General features: G+C 35.6%; 1 long non-coding RNA gene across 1 annotated transcript in view; it reads right to left on the reverse strand.

The window, feature by feature from the left end:
- LOC118763217 overlaps window positions 1-9,234 on the reverse strand; it is an 87,490-nt gene extending 78,256 nt beyond the window's left edge. Inside the window, exon 1 of the long non-coding RNA XR_004998967.1 lies at window positions 9,160-9,234. This is a non-coding gene — a long non-coding RNA (uncharacterized LOC118763217). The remainder of the gene's footprint in view (window positions 1-9,159) is intronic.
- Between the last annotated feature and the right edge of the window lie 5,194 nt (window positions 9,235-14,428).

The raw sequence follows: 14,428 nt of genomic DNA on the forward strand, positions 1-14,428 counted from the left end.
GCGATATGATCAATCGACCTGCTGGATATAGCAGCCAGCTCTCATTGGAATCTCGATTAAAAGTTACTCTCTTTTACACTCTTTTTATTTTTTTGGTTATTTGACTGTGGCCATGCTAGAGCAACGGCTGTTAGTCGAGCAGATCGACCCCAGGACTTATTCTTTGTAAGCCAAGTATTTATTTATTGTGTCGGTTCTTTTTTGCCGAACCGCTAGGTTACGGGGGCGAAAGCACACCAGCATCGGTTGTGAAGCGATGTTGGTGGGGGACAAACATAGACACACAAACATATACACATACACATACATATATATATATAGAGAGAGAGAGAAAGAGAGAGAGAGAGAGAGAAAGAGAGAGAGAGACATATATGCAACGGGCTTCTTTCAGTTTCCGTCTACCAAATCCACTCACAAGGCTTTGGTCGGTCCGTGGCTATAGTAGAAGAGACGTGCCAGAAATACCACGCAGTGGGACTGAACCCGGAACAATGTGGTTTGTAAGCAAGCTTCTTACCACACAGCCACTCCTACACCTATACACATGATATCGGGAAAATTTCTGAAATATAATCCCACGGTAATAATTGCCGTCACCAAGGGTTTGTTCAGTCTTGGCTTAGGTGGGAATAAAGAACGACTTAAAAGAGTGATGTATGTAACAGAGTATATACACCTCCGGTCCAATCACTCTATCTTTGTCTATGCAGATGTGTGTGTGTGTGTATATATTTCTCTATATATATATATTCATATCTATCTATCTATCTATCTATCTATCTATCTATCTATCTATCTATCTATCTATCTATCTATCTATCTATCTATCTATCTATCTATCTATCTATATATCTATCTATCTATGTATTCATAGATACACACACATACATATACATACATACATAGTCCTATACATGCATACATATACATAGATGTTCTTATTCTGTTGTGCGTTTGTGTATGAACATTATATATATAATATAATATATATATATATTATAATTCATTTATTTTTTTGTATCAGTCATTGACTGCAGCCCTGGTGCGGTACGACTTTAGTTCAACAATCAACACAGGACTTATCCTTGTAAGCCTATAATATATCGGTCACTTTTGTCGAACCGCTAGCTTCAATAGCTTTAAGAGACATTAACACACAAACATCGGTTGTCAAGCGATGGTAGGGTGAGTCACACAAGCATAAATACATACATATATATACTTATATATATTATATAAATATATTATATATATATATTATATATATATATATTATATATATAGATATATATATATATATATAAGTATATATATGTATATATAATATATATATATATATATATATATATATATTTATTTATTTTATAGTAGGAGCTTCTACAGGACTAGAACTGTTTCATATAGAAGCTCCTTCTATAAAATAAATAAGCCGACAGTAAAAAAATGTGGAAGACCCAATTGCGGGATATGCGACTATCTAATTGAGGGATCAGAGTTCTTCTTCAAACAGGGACAACGGTTTACAGGGAAAAGCAACTTCACATGTGCTTCGGAGAACCTAATATACTCACTAACCTGCTCCGGGTGTCAAGAGCAGTACATAGGCCAAGCAAAAAATAGTTTGCGTAAACGAATGGCCCTGCACAGATCCCAGATAAAAATTCCCCAAAACAGAAAAATAGCTTTTAGCCAACACATAGATACTTGCGCCAACAAAAAAATACCAAGCTTCAGGATTTCCCCCCTCTACCAATTTAGGGACGATACAACCTCGAGACAACGAATAAGAAAAGAAACTCTCTTTATTACTTAGCATACAGACTTTTCCGCGTCGATACATATATGTGTGTGTGTATACATCCATACATATATGTGACTCTATGTGTAGATGTATATTTGTGTGTATATTGCATGTAGATACTCGCATTAACTTGCAGAGTTTGGTTCTATTCACTCTCAGTTATGTCTTCCTTTCTCTCTCCCTCTCGCTCTCTCTCTCCCCCAACACACACACTTCCTCTTACCTTGAAGAAGATATTGGTATAAGGAAGTAAAAATATAAGGAAAGACAGTGAGAGAGATAGAGAGAGGCAGAGAAATATCAAGACACAAGACAAGACCCAAAATGATATACGGAGTGAGTGTGTGCATGTGAGAGGGAAGGAAAAAGTGATTGCGTGGGTGGGAAATTTAGAAGGAGGGGAAGAGAAAGGGTACCTGCAAGAGTAAAGGATCTTTCCTTACGTCTCCCAAAATTTGTATATTTCTTTGCAGTCTTTCTTTATTTCTAAAATGTCACTCCCGAACGAACGCCGAATAGAAAAAATTCCTTCTACGTACAAATAAACACACACACGCCTTCACAACTACACAAATATACCGTTTATTAGCATGTGTACATGTACATGTGTATTTGTCTGTGTGTGTGTGTATGCGTGTGTGGGTGTGTTAATATCCACCATTAACAAAGTGTTACTTGGAATATCCAGCAGACAGATCACCGTAAGATTGCTTACTGTTGTCACACACATTTCCAAGTATGAATCATCTTTCGAGCGGAATATAAGAATATCATTACAAGCACTGTCGAATGACCACCACGTCCTGGGCTTTATTCCAACTCAGACACTTGTTAACGAGGTTAATGTTTGGAGAGGCAGAGGGTTTGGAGAGAGCAGAACTTTGACATGAATCGAGATAAGACTTGTACAATATGTACAGCAGCATTTGTATGGGTTTCTTGTGACCTCCAAGCAAATTTCAGTTTAAGTTCAGGAATATATAGGTCTTCTGTGGCATATCGATATCAGTTGCTGGTAATAAAATTTTACGGCTGCCGTTACTGTGTTCCGTGGATACAGATTTATAAATTTTAAAGTTTTATACTTCTTTTACTTTTTATTCGGTATTTCACTTCCAAGAGATTTGATATGAACTCGAGTGTTGAAACATATTTTGTAATATCTCGAGAGAGTCATTAGGCCAATAATGAACGCACGAACTGGTTCTGTTTTTGTTCTTTGTTTTTATGCGTGTATTGGTTAACTATTCAACCTATAAACTAATCCTTTGTTGCAAAAAAGCATTCGGTCAGTCAGTAAATCAAATAAGTTTACTTAAGTCCTTTTGATGCCATTCGCAACCACATCAATAATATGCAATCGCTGATCGAGGTAGACAGCTGGAATAAACTAGCTGAGAGAATCATTACCCGACCCATCGATTGTTTGATTGCTACTTGGTTAATTGGTTAACCAATTGGCAAGTAAAAATAAGGAACGAAATTGAACCAGGGTGTGTGATTATTATTTGCATAACGACCTTCGTAGGACACAGCAAGATCATTCGTTCTGTTCTCTGATATGTTCTCCTTTTATGTGAACCTTAAACAACATTCGCTGACAAAACTTAAGGTTCATTCGAATGTAAGAAAAATCGCCACATATTCTAAAGTAATGTAAAAATATATAAAATACGCATAAAGTCACTGCACATGTGTAGTAAATTATACTCGGTGTTAGATCTGTAATAGGTTAGAAAGCTTAGCAGTGGTAAAACCGTATGTAACTTTAAATGACCACAAAGCAAACTTACTGGTAGTTCCTAAAAGTATATTTATAAAATCTGCAGAAAATAAACTTGGGAGGATATTAACATAATTGACATAATTAATAGAATTAAAATAAGTTTCATTACTATCTGTATGAAATCATACCTCGTCAATACTCGGTAGGTTTAATAATATAGGAAACAAAAGAGAAGTTGTATAATCGCACCTCTATTATGCTCAGTGGTTAGAGTGTCGAGCTTACGATCGTGACGTTGAGTTCGATTCCCGGACTGGGCTGCGTATTGTGTTCTTGAGCAAGACACTTTATTTCACTTTATATTGTTTATAATTTTCACATTAAAAGGTATTTTAATATGCTGGCCAACGATGGCATTTTTCTGGAAAAATTTTATCCCTATATTAGAAGTATATATATATATATATATATATAATATATATATATATATATATATATATATATATATATATATATATATATGGCTCAGTGGTTAGAGCGTGTACCTTACGATCGTGAGGTCGTGAGTTCAATTCTCAGACCAGGCTGCGTGTTGTGTTCTTGAGCAAGACACTTTATTTCACGTTGCTCTAATTCACTCAGCTGTAGAAATGAATTGCGACACCACTGGTGCCAAGCTGCATCGGCCTTTGCCTCTCCCTCAGATAACATCAGTGGTGTGGTAGGTGAGGTTGGTATGCATGGGCAACTGCTGGCCTTCCATAAACAAGCATGCCCAGATTTGTGCATCGGAGGGTAACTTTCTAGGTGCAATCCCATGGTCATGCATGGCCGAAGGGGGTCTCCTCCTCCTCCTCCATTACAATAATCCATCCGAAACTTTTAGACATCGATATAAATCCGCAACAATAAGCAACACTTGTTATGGGCGCAGGTATAGCTCGGCCGTAAAAAGTTCGCTTTCCAAGAAACTGGATCCGAGTTCGATTCCGTTGCACGACATCTCATTACTTTAAAAAAGTTTGTAGTTCAAACGAGCCTCAGCAGGCTGATAATATCTACACTATAGCAATGTGACACGCAATAGCTTGGGCATGAAGAATGACACACGTGTCGTGTCAATGCTCTATTATCCTTGTCTATTATAGGAATGAGTTGACTATTATCTGCTGAATAGTATTATCTAGACGGAAATTGCACTGACACCCATCACACTCGAACAGACCCAATGCACACTCATTCACCCATACAAACACACACGCGTGCGCTGAGCATATGTGTCCATATATATATCTGTACATAAGCCTGTATGTGAGTGTGTGTGTGTGTATGCTTACATAAATGCCCATGAGTTTATATATCTTTCACCGATGTATATTAGAGAATGTTGTAAAGATTTGTACTGTAAAAAGGAAGACGTTTGCGATAATTTACTTTGTGAAACCGAGTTATTAATACTCTATTGTTACTTTGACTGCCATAAATGCAGTAAACACTTGGAAAACTGTAAGCAACGAAGTTCATCGATCCCAAATGTATCTAAATATAATATAATATCATATATGTATATAGTTATATATATATATATATATATATATATATATATATATATATATATACATATACATATATATTAATCACTTCCATTTTGTGCCAGTATATATATATATATGTATATATATATATATATATATATATATATATATATATATATATAATATATATACAAATCGCGTCTCTTTTGTAAAGGCTCCTCAGTAAAAAGAAAGAATAAAGATATTCAAATACTTCAAGTCTACGGGATTAGCTATATTTAGACCTAAATATATATATTGCCGGGTATTTATATCTCAGAAACTTTACGAAAGAAAATCAATTACCTCGATATAATCCGCAGAGAAACATCATGGCGATATTCCACAATTTCTTGTAAAAAATATAATTCGCCATAGGAAAATTTAAAATTATCATTAACAGTGACTTGATATTAATGCTACGATATAACGTAATGAGTTTAATTTAAACTTAATAAGTATACAATTTTAAAAGAAGATGGCATAATATATACTCGATATAAAGAATATAAGAAATAGCATTTGTTAATTAATTTCGACCGTAAATAAAAATATATATGTAAAGAAATGTAAACATGTGACTGGGAGGCACAATATACTAGTAATACCAAAAACTGCATTTATTTGAAAAGAATATTGAAACATCTGTGTTGAAAACCGCCTTTGGTATAGATATATTTTCTAACACACAGAAACTTTCTAATATTCATCAACAAATATTTTCCCACCAGTAACTACAAAGAAAAATCTGTGACCCTCCTGGATTTATCATGGAGAATCGCGGAAACCGCTCTGAAATTAACTCCATTACTTGAACGAGGAAGACAACTACGGAGAGTCTCGTCTCGATTTTTTGTTTTTCTTTTCGGCATGCCGAATCTTGATTGAACCAGAAACCCAAAGCATTATAAGTATTGTTGGCTGGTATTGTTGTATAGACTGAAATTCTAAATAAAGAGTGGCAAACGAATACGCATAGTAAAACATAACTCATTTAAAACAATGTCACACTTTATAGCTAGTGTCGAAAAGGCGGCACACATATCGTGCCAATGCATCGTTGATCGTTGGTAAGGAAAAACATAGATTTGGTCCTCACATACACACACACACACATACACATACACAGAGCTTTAACTAAGACGTACTAACTACACAACCCTCTTCATATTCAGAAAATAAGCTCATCCCTCTGTAGCAATCTACTGTTTGGAGAAGAGTATCAGCAATAAGGCACCAGTCTCCCTTGAGAGGCAGCAGTCTTGTATAGAGCAGCACATTAGTAGGACGATTGTTTTATCTGGCTGTAAAATATAACAACCGTAGAAAACCTTTGGAGACGAGGCACAAAACAGAAGGCGAGAAAGTAATCAACCTCCACTATCAAAAGATCTAAAATGAAGAATTAAACCAAATGGAGCATGACGAAACCAAGATCCCATTGGAAATATCTATCGTTGTATTCCTCACAAATTAGTTAACAAGAAGATTTTTTACTTAAAATATGGCATATGTCTTCGTGATATTTTGCATTAACGGAAACTGAAAACGTATTTTTGGCAAAGTTCCTCAACCAATTCCTAGTAAGATAATGACAGAGTCGTTAGAGCATTAAAGAAAATAGCTGGCCTTATTTGATCTGAATTTCTGTGGGTGAGTTCAGCCCTTGCGGACGTTGTGGTAAGATTTACGTTTCATCATTTTGAACAGTGTGTTTTGTGGTATAAATTCCTGCTAAATGTAAGGATCTTTTCAATTCTGAAGCCAGTTTTTTCAAATTTTTCCTACTAAACCAAACAATTTGAAACTTCGTATACTGGTAGAATGTGTCAAAAGTAAACTTAATTGTAAACCAAAATGAAAACGGAATTGTAACTTCTAAGTTTAACGTTGTTTAATAATTAGAATTTTAACCAATGATATTCCGTCATTCGGCTTTATTTTATTTACTCCGTCTCGACCACCAATTTGGTGACGTATTAAACATCTTAAATGTAAACAAGCCGCATGTCTCCGTGAAATCTCCTTCTAATTATTTAACGTACTCATGTTTCCAGGATCCTATAGTCAGCCACCTTCTAATAACAATATTTAAAACTAGTTAATAAGCCACATGTATTAAATTGAAAATGTTTCCATTCTGTTAGTACTTGCTTTCGTTTGCTATTAAGAAGTGCTATTAAGAAGATTTCGTTTCTAAGCTAATGCGTTTCATTTCACTTATTGTATTTATTTGTGCAAAAGGCAAGAAATTTAATATTAAAAAAGCAAAGAGCTGGCAGAAACGTTAGCACGCCGGGCGAAATGCGTAGCCGTATTTCGTCTGCCGTTACGTTCTGTGTTTGTTTACAGTTTTCCCGAACGTTAGTACGTCACAAAAGCGCTTTCTACGTCACGCTAATAGAATGCAGTCAAGTTTTACACATGAAAACAAACAATCTGATTGGTTAAAATTCGCAGTTTTAATCTACGATTAAAGTCATAAAATAGATTTTTCTCAAATAAACTAGTTCCAACCTGTGTCTTGTTTTGCTAGACTCTATCAGCATACGAAGTTTCAGAATATTTAGTTAAGTAGAAAGATCTGTGGGCCTGGCTTCAGAATTGAAAAGATCCAAATGTAATTTTACTTCAAATCGTGAAAAAAAAAATTTAAAAAAATCAATTTCTGTTAGGTTTTATGATCAACGGATAGTATCGGCAATTGAAAAAAAAAACAGAAAAAAGATGACTAAGAAAAGTAAGTCTGACTCCCATATTACCACATCTTACTAATTAATCAATAATTAACGAACGAAATATCAAGACCATCACTCTTCGTGAGCGCGTAAATCTGCATCAGTATATATAAATTCTTTTATTTGTTTCAGTTGTTTGACTGTAGCCATGCTACCCTTATATTGATTAATTAATGATTTTCTGACTAATTCTGAAATTGAATCAGCAGTTTATATTTGCTGCTGATAAGTTGGCGCGATTACGGTGGTTTTGAAAATTTAGGGTATATATTCCCGAGGCACAAATGCTGTTGCCTCGTGTATATTTACTCCTCCTGGCTTCTTTACCGATGAGACGGTAGATTGACTTCATTAAATTAAATTTAATTTAATTAGGCTGGTTTGCCTAAAAGAACGTCGAAACAATGCATTGTCTAAAGATAAATAGGGTAAATGTTTTTTTAATTTTTCTTTAATTTCTGAATTACTATTATTTCGCGGTTTGAGTCTTGGCTGCTCTTTCTAGTGGGTCGAATGGCCTATCGGGGCCGTTCCTCAATGTTGTTGAAATATATATATATATATATATATATATATATATAAGTATATATATGTGTGTATGTGTGTGTATGTATATGCACTTTAAGTTTATATATATATTTATATGTGCATATATACATATATTTATATATATTTATACGTCTGTATATGTATATATATATATATATATATATATATATATGCATTTATGCATGTACGAATGTATTTGTATTGATTTTCGTAAGTTCAATTTTATTCATTAAAAAGAATAGTTTATACTCTTCTTGTTGATGAATCATTAAGTTATATATATATATATATATATATATATATATATATATATACATACATACGTATATATATATACATACATACGTATATATATATACATACATATATACATACCTACACACACACACACACACACACACACACATATATATACATACATGCATATATATATACTAACGTATTATTGGATGTTGTTATAGCGGTTTCTGTAAGTTCAAATCCCGCCAACCCTGACTTCGCCTTTCATTTGAGTGTTACAATTTTATTGAAGAAGTGTCAGAACATGTTTTATCGGTTTGCAAATATCAAATGCAAAAACGAAATCGATTTCATCAGGATTTGAACTCGGAATAATATAACACCGAAATCTTCTATTCAAGCTTACGCACTTGTGCTGCCATCTCAAAATCATACTACGATGAAAGAAAAAATTTTTTATCAGTAGTAATAAAATATATTGCATGTGTAATCAGTGTTAGTGGAAAACAAAAACAAAAAAAAAGCACGTACCGCCATGTTGGATGTTCTCATGTAGCAGCATTAAAATACATCTATAGTCAAAACAAAACTGTCATTAAACATAATATCGTTGTTCTTTGGAATATGCGTTCATAGAGGAGGAGGTGGAGATGTGCGCTAACCATCTGACAACGTCGTAAAAGACAAACAGGCAGGAGTTTTACATTGAGTGATGTGACATTCCTAACTGTTAAAACACATTTTATAAAGGATATTGAACATTTCAAAATAATATCTAACATGGGAATAATGAAAATGTGAATTATGGTTACAACAACTGTCAGTGTGATCACGAAAGCTAGAGAAGCAGTAAAACATAACAAATAAAATATAAAATTAAAATTCTCTCAAGCAAATATTTCATGTGATACCTCTAAAATATAGGACACATTTTTCCGAACTTAAAACAGCCTTAACCTGGTTGCTGAACCTGGTAGAAATAGTAGCCAAATTTGCTACTTATAGTTTTCTTGAGTAAACAGGCAAATAAGAAAAAAAAAACATCTTACCAAATAACTAAGGATGTTGTTGTTGTTCTTTTCCTCCTCCTCCTCTTCTTCTTCTTCTTCTTCTTCTTCTTCTTCTTCTTCTTCTTCTTCTTCTTCTTCTTCTTCTTCTTCTTCTTCTTCTTCTTCTTCTTCTTCTTCTTCTTCTTCTTCTTCTTCTTTAGCCACAAAGAATAATCTCTAATTCGAGCCTACTCTAAGCTACTAAGAATACCTGTGGCAACTTGAAGATCTACCCACCACACGCGACAGACTGGCGGTTGCACGGGCGCGAAAGCTACGTTGTTATCTTAATTCCGTAGACGGTGGCTTTTCACGAATGGAGAGCTGAACCATCCTGGGGTACAGAGGATTCGCAATCTAGACTAGGTTCTAAAATTTTACAGCACCATAGTGGGTTACACCATGACTCCCCTGCTTTGTGGCAGAAGTAGGATGGAAGTGTGAGAGAAAGTTGTGGTGAAAGAGTACAGCGGGGTTCACCACCACCCTCCGCAGAAGCCTCATGTAGCTTATGTGTTTTTGCTCAATAAACACTCACAATACCCGGTCCGCGTTCTTGCGACCACGAATCCACTGCCATAACCACTAGGCCATTGCGCCTCCACGGATGTTGTTGATGCTCTATGCCTCTAACCAAAGACGAGATGGCTATAGCTGGAACGTCTTTAATCATAGTTGTCATAAATCGGGTCTGAGCAAGCTCTAAACAATATGCATATTAAAAACAATATGCATATTTAAAAAAAATCTCATAAAACACATTAAAAAATGCTGTTCTTGGTGTACTATACCTATCATGAAAGACGGTTGGTCAAGACGAGAGTGTCTTTAATGATAATCCTCATAGAACTATATGCGAGTGTGTTCTTTGGATATACAGAAATATAACGACTCTAAGCAAACATACATTCTTATGTTTACAGAATAACCTTCGCACTGGGAAGACTTCACGAACACGAACACTTAATATTAATTAAATATTTATTGCTTACAATCCGAAATATTAGTGCATTTTTGTAGCGATGGAGTGATTAGATCTTCGGTTGTTGTCGATTAGATGGACCATAGCCTTTGTGATTAGCTTTTAATCTCACATCAGACCCGGTCTATGTTCAAAGGAGTAACAACACAACCATGTTGTTTTATTTCTGGCACTACAGGAACAAACATGTATTTCAGTTTTTAAAGTATGAGGATGAGGCTGGAGGAGATGTAATTCTATTGAACACCCACATCAAAACGTATCTGTTGGCTCCCAAATCATACCTGGTCAGTAACAAGCCATTAGAACGAATTTGAGAAAGGAAACAATTGATAACACACAGCCAGGGAGCAAAAGAAGAATGTGTTGAAAAGAAAACGAAAGTATTAACCATCTTTTAAATGAATGCTTTAACCTAGCAAGAAAGGTTTATAAGTCCTTAGATGACTGTCGGTAAAAGAGCGCATTGGGATGTTAGACAAATGTGTATCAGGAAAGTGTTGTGAACACGAACCAGAGGTTGTTATACAGAATAAGTGCTACAGGATTTTATGTTACTTTCCCATAAAGACTGACTGTACAATTGAAATAGGAAGACCTATATTTCAGGTGGCACAACATCGAAACTGACACTCTAGAGGATAAATAATATTATTATTGAGTGAGAGAGCAGTACATGCCATCAAAGTGACACTGGGGTAAGATATATGAAGCCCAATGTACCCATCATGATTACCCCTCTGATAAGGGTATACTAGGCACATGCATCACAACCACATGTGCACGACATGGTGATCTCATATCAAGATAAACTGCACAGGACCTTGCAGGTGGGGCCCAATTAAAATTTTCTTCTGGTCGAGTAACCCATCCCACTCAAAAGGTCCTTGAATAAGGGTTGTTTAAGGATGTTGAACGAAACACCCATGTTTCCAAAGGTGAATTATTCAAACCTCCAAGAATTCCTCTCAACACACGGCTGTTATGCTCCCCCACTACTTCTGCTTGTGATCAGAGATGCACATATCGTCAGCCACCAGGGGACATGCTCAACTGGATAAGGTCAAACAACTGACAAGCAAATCTTTGGTATTGAGCAGAATATTTGCTGTAGCCCATCTCTTATACCAAGACAAAACAATGTACATGATAACACTTCCAATCAGTTAAGATCAGAGCCACTGCCTGGTACTGCATCAAGGTATTTATTATTATTATTATTATTCAGGTCACTGTCTGGAATCGAACTCGGAATCTTGGGGTTAGTAGCCCGCACTCTTAACCACTACGCTATATGCCCGTGGAGGGTTTATCAGCCGAAACGTTGTGTTAACAAACAAACAAGATGAGGACAAATATCCGTCAAATGTAAATAATGAAAATAATGTAAATGTGCATAATTCCTCATCTCTTAAATATAGAACTGGATGATGATGATGATGACGACGATGACGACGATGACGACCAGGATTATTATGGAAAACGAAGGCGGTTGGTAAGGTTATTGCTAATGTTTCCTTACACAGGCTTAACTATCCAGATTTAATGTGTGAGGAGTGTAGATGTATTTTAAAAAAAATTATTTGTTTTAAGAAAAGCTGAGAGCCGTACACGGGAAATGGTTACAGCTGGAAATGGAACCAATTCGCAGACACAGTTCACTGAGAACATCATGTTGTATCCCACACAATGTTGTTGAATAAATAAGTTCAAAATATAATTGCTATCACAGCTTCCTACTTGCTAATTAAAACTGCACACCTGGTTAAAATTTCACTATAATTTAACACAAATGGTGGAATGAATTTAAAAGAAAAAAAATATTTAATCATGTTATATTATTTATAACTTTAATATCGATAACGTTTATGAAGATGATGATGATGATGATGATGATGATGGTGACGACGACGATGATGTCGATGATGACGATGATGATGATGATGGGGCAGCTGCTTATATTGAGGATGATGTTGATGATGATGATGATGATGATGATGATGATGATATTAATGATGATAGTGATAATGAAATTGTATGTTGTGCAGACTTGCTCTGCTTGATTATATTAAAATGGATTCAGAGTAATGTCCAGCCTTTGATCGCCTGTTTGTTATACTACTACTACTACTACTACTACTACTACTACTACTACTACTACTACTGCTGCTGCTGCTGCTGCTGCTGCTAACACTACTACTACTACTACTACTACTACTACTACTACTACTACTACTACTACTAATAATAATAATAATAAGAAGAAGAAGAAGAAGAAGATCTTAACTGATTGGAAGTGTTACCATGTACATTGTTTTGTCTTCGTAAAGAAGATGAGCTACATCAAATATTCTGCTCAGTACCACATATTTGCTTGTCATTTGTTTGACCTTAAACAGTTGAGCATGTCCCTTTGTGGCTGACAATATATGCATCTCTGATCACGGGCACAAGTAGTGGGGGTGGGGAGCATCATAGCCATCTGTTGAGGGGGATTCTTTGGCCTTTGAATAATTCAGTTATGGAAGCATGAGTGTTTCGATGAACATTCTTAAACAATCCTTATTCAGACACCTTTTGAGTGGGATGGGCTACTCGACCTGAAGAAAATTCTAACTAGGCCCCACCTGCAAGGTCATGCGCCGTTAATCTTTATATGAGATCACCATGTCGTTCACATGTGGTTGTGATGCATGTGCCTGGTGTACCCTTACCGGACGGGTAGTCATGATGGGTATATTGGGCTTCATATATTTTACCCCAGTATCACTTTAATGGCATGCGCTGCTCTCTCACTCAATAATAATAATGATAATAATAATAATAATAATAATAATAATAATAATAATAATAATAATAATAATAATAATAATAATAATAATAATAATAATTATAATAATAATAATAATAATATAATCCTTTCTACTATAAGCACCAGGCCTGACATTTGTAGGGAGGGGGTTACTAAATTACGATAAATCACATTTCTCAATCAATTCCATGCAGCCACAAAAGAGGTTGCTGGGGAAAACATTGGGAATTGGCTGATGAAAGAACCCTTAAAAGAAGAAACAGTGGGCACTATACTGGCGGCGCAGGACCAAGCTCTGGTCACGATTAGGAGGGTCAACATCAGGAATAAGCAAGTTTTGCTGCTTCTGCAGTAGAGTGGCTGAAACTATTGGCCATATTGCGAAACAAAAACCCCAAAATACTACAAGTTGTGGTGATACGAACTGGTAGCGAAAGCGCTACATTAGAAATTGTACGAAAAGTGCAGACTGCAGAGAGGCAAGACGTGGTACGAGCACAAAACGCAGAAAGTGGCAGAGTTGGGGACTAGTAAAATCCTCTGGTATTTCCCAGTTCAAATGGATCAGGTGCTAGAGTATAACAGACCGGACCTGGTGGTGGTAGACAAGGTACACTACATATGCTATATAATTGACGTTGCATGGTCCTTTGACCCACGAATAGTCAAGAAGGAAATCGAAAAGCTAGATAAATGCAGCCCCTTAATACGAAATCTCCTTGCTATGGAAAATGACGAAGGTAAAGTTAGGACTGAAGGTTAAAACAAAAAGATTCATTCTGACTACCTTAAAACGCAGCAACTCCTCCCCAAGTTCAGAGTCAGTGAATCCCATGGTGAAACAGTTGACCATGTAGTAAATGGATACCTACTTCAACCTAATATAAGGATAGATACGAGAATATTGGTCAATACTCACTGGACTTTGTCCAAAAGCCTTGGTAAACGTGTAATACT

This window comes from Octopus sinensis, linkage group LG4, assembly GCF_006345805.1.
Source record: "Octopus sinensis linkage group LG4, ASM634580v1, whole genome shotgun sequence".
In the NCBI taxonomy this organism is placed as follows: Eukaryota; Metazoa; Mollusca; class Cephalopoda; order Octopoda; family Octopodidae; genus Octopus; species Octopus sinensis.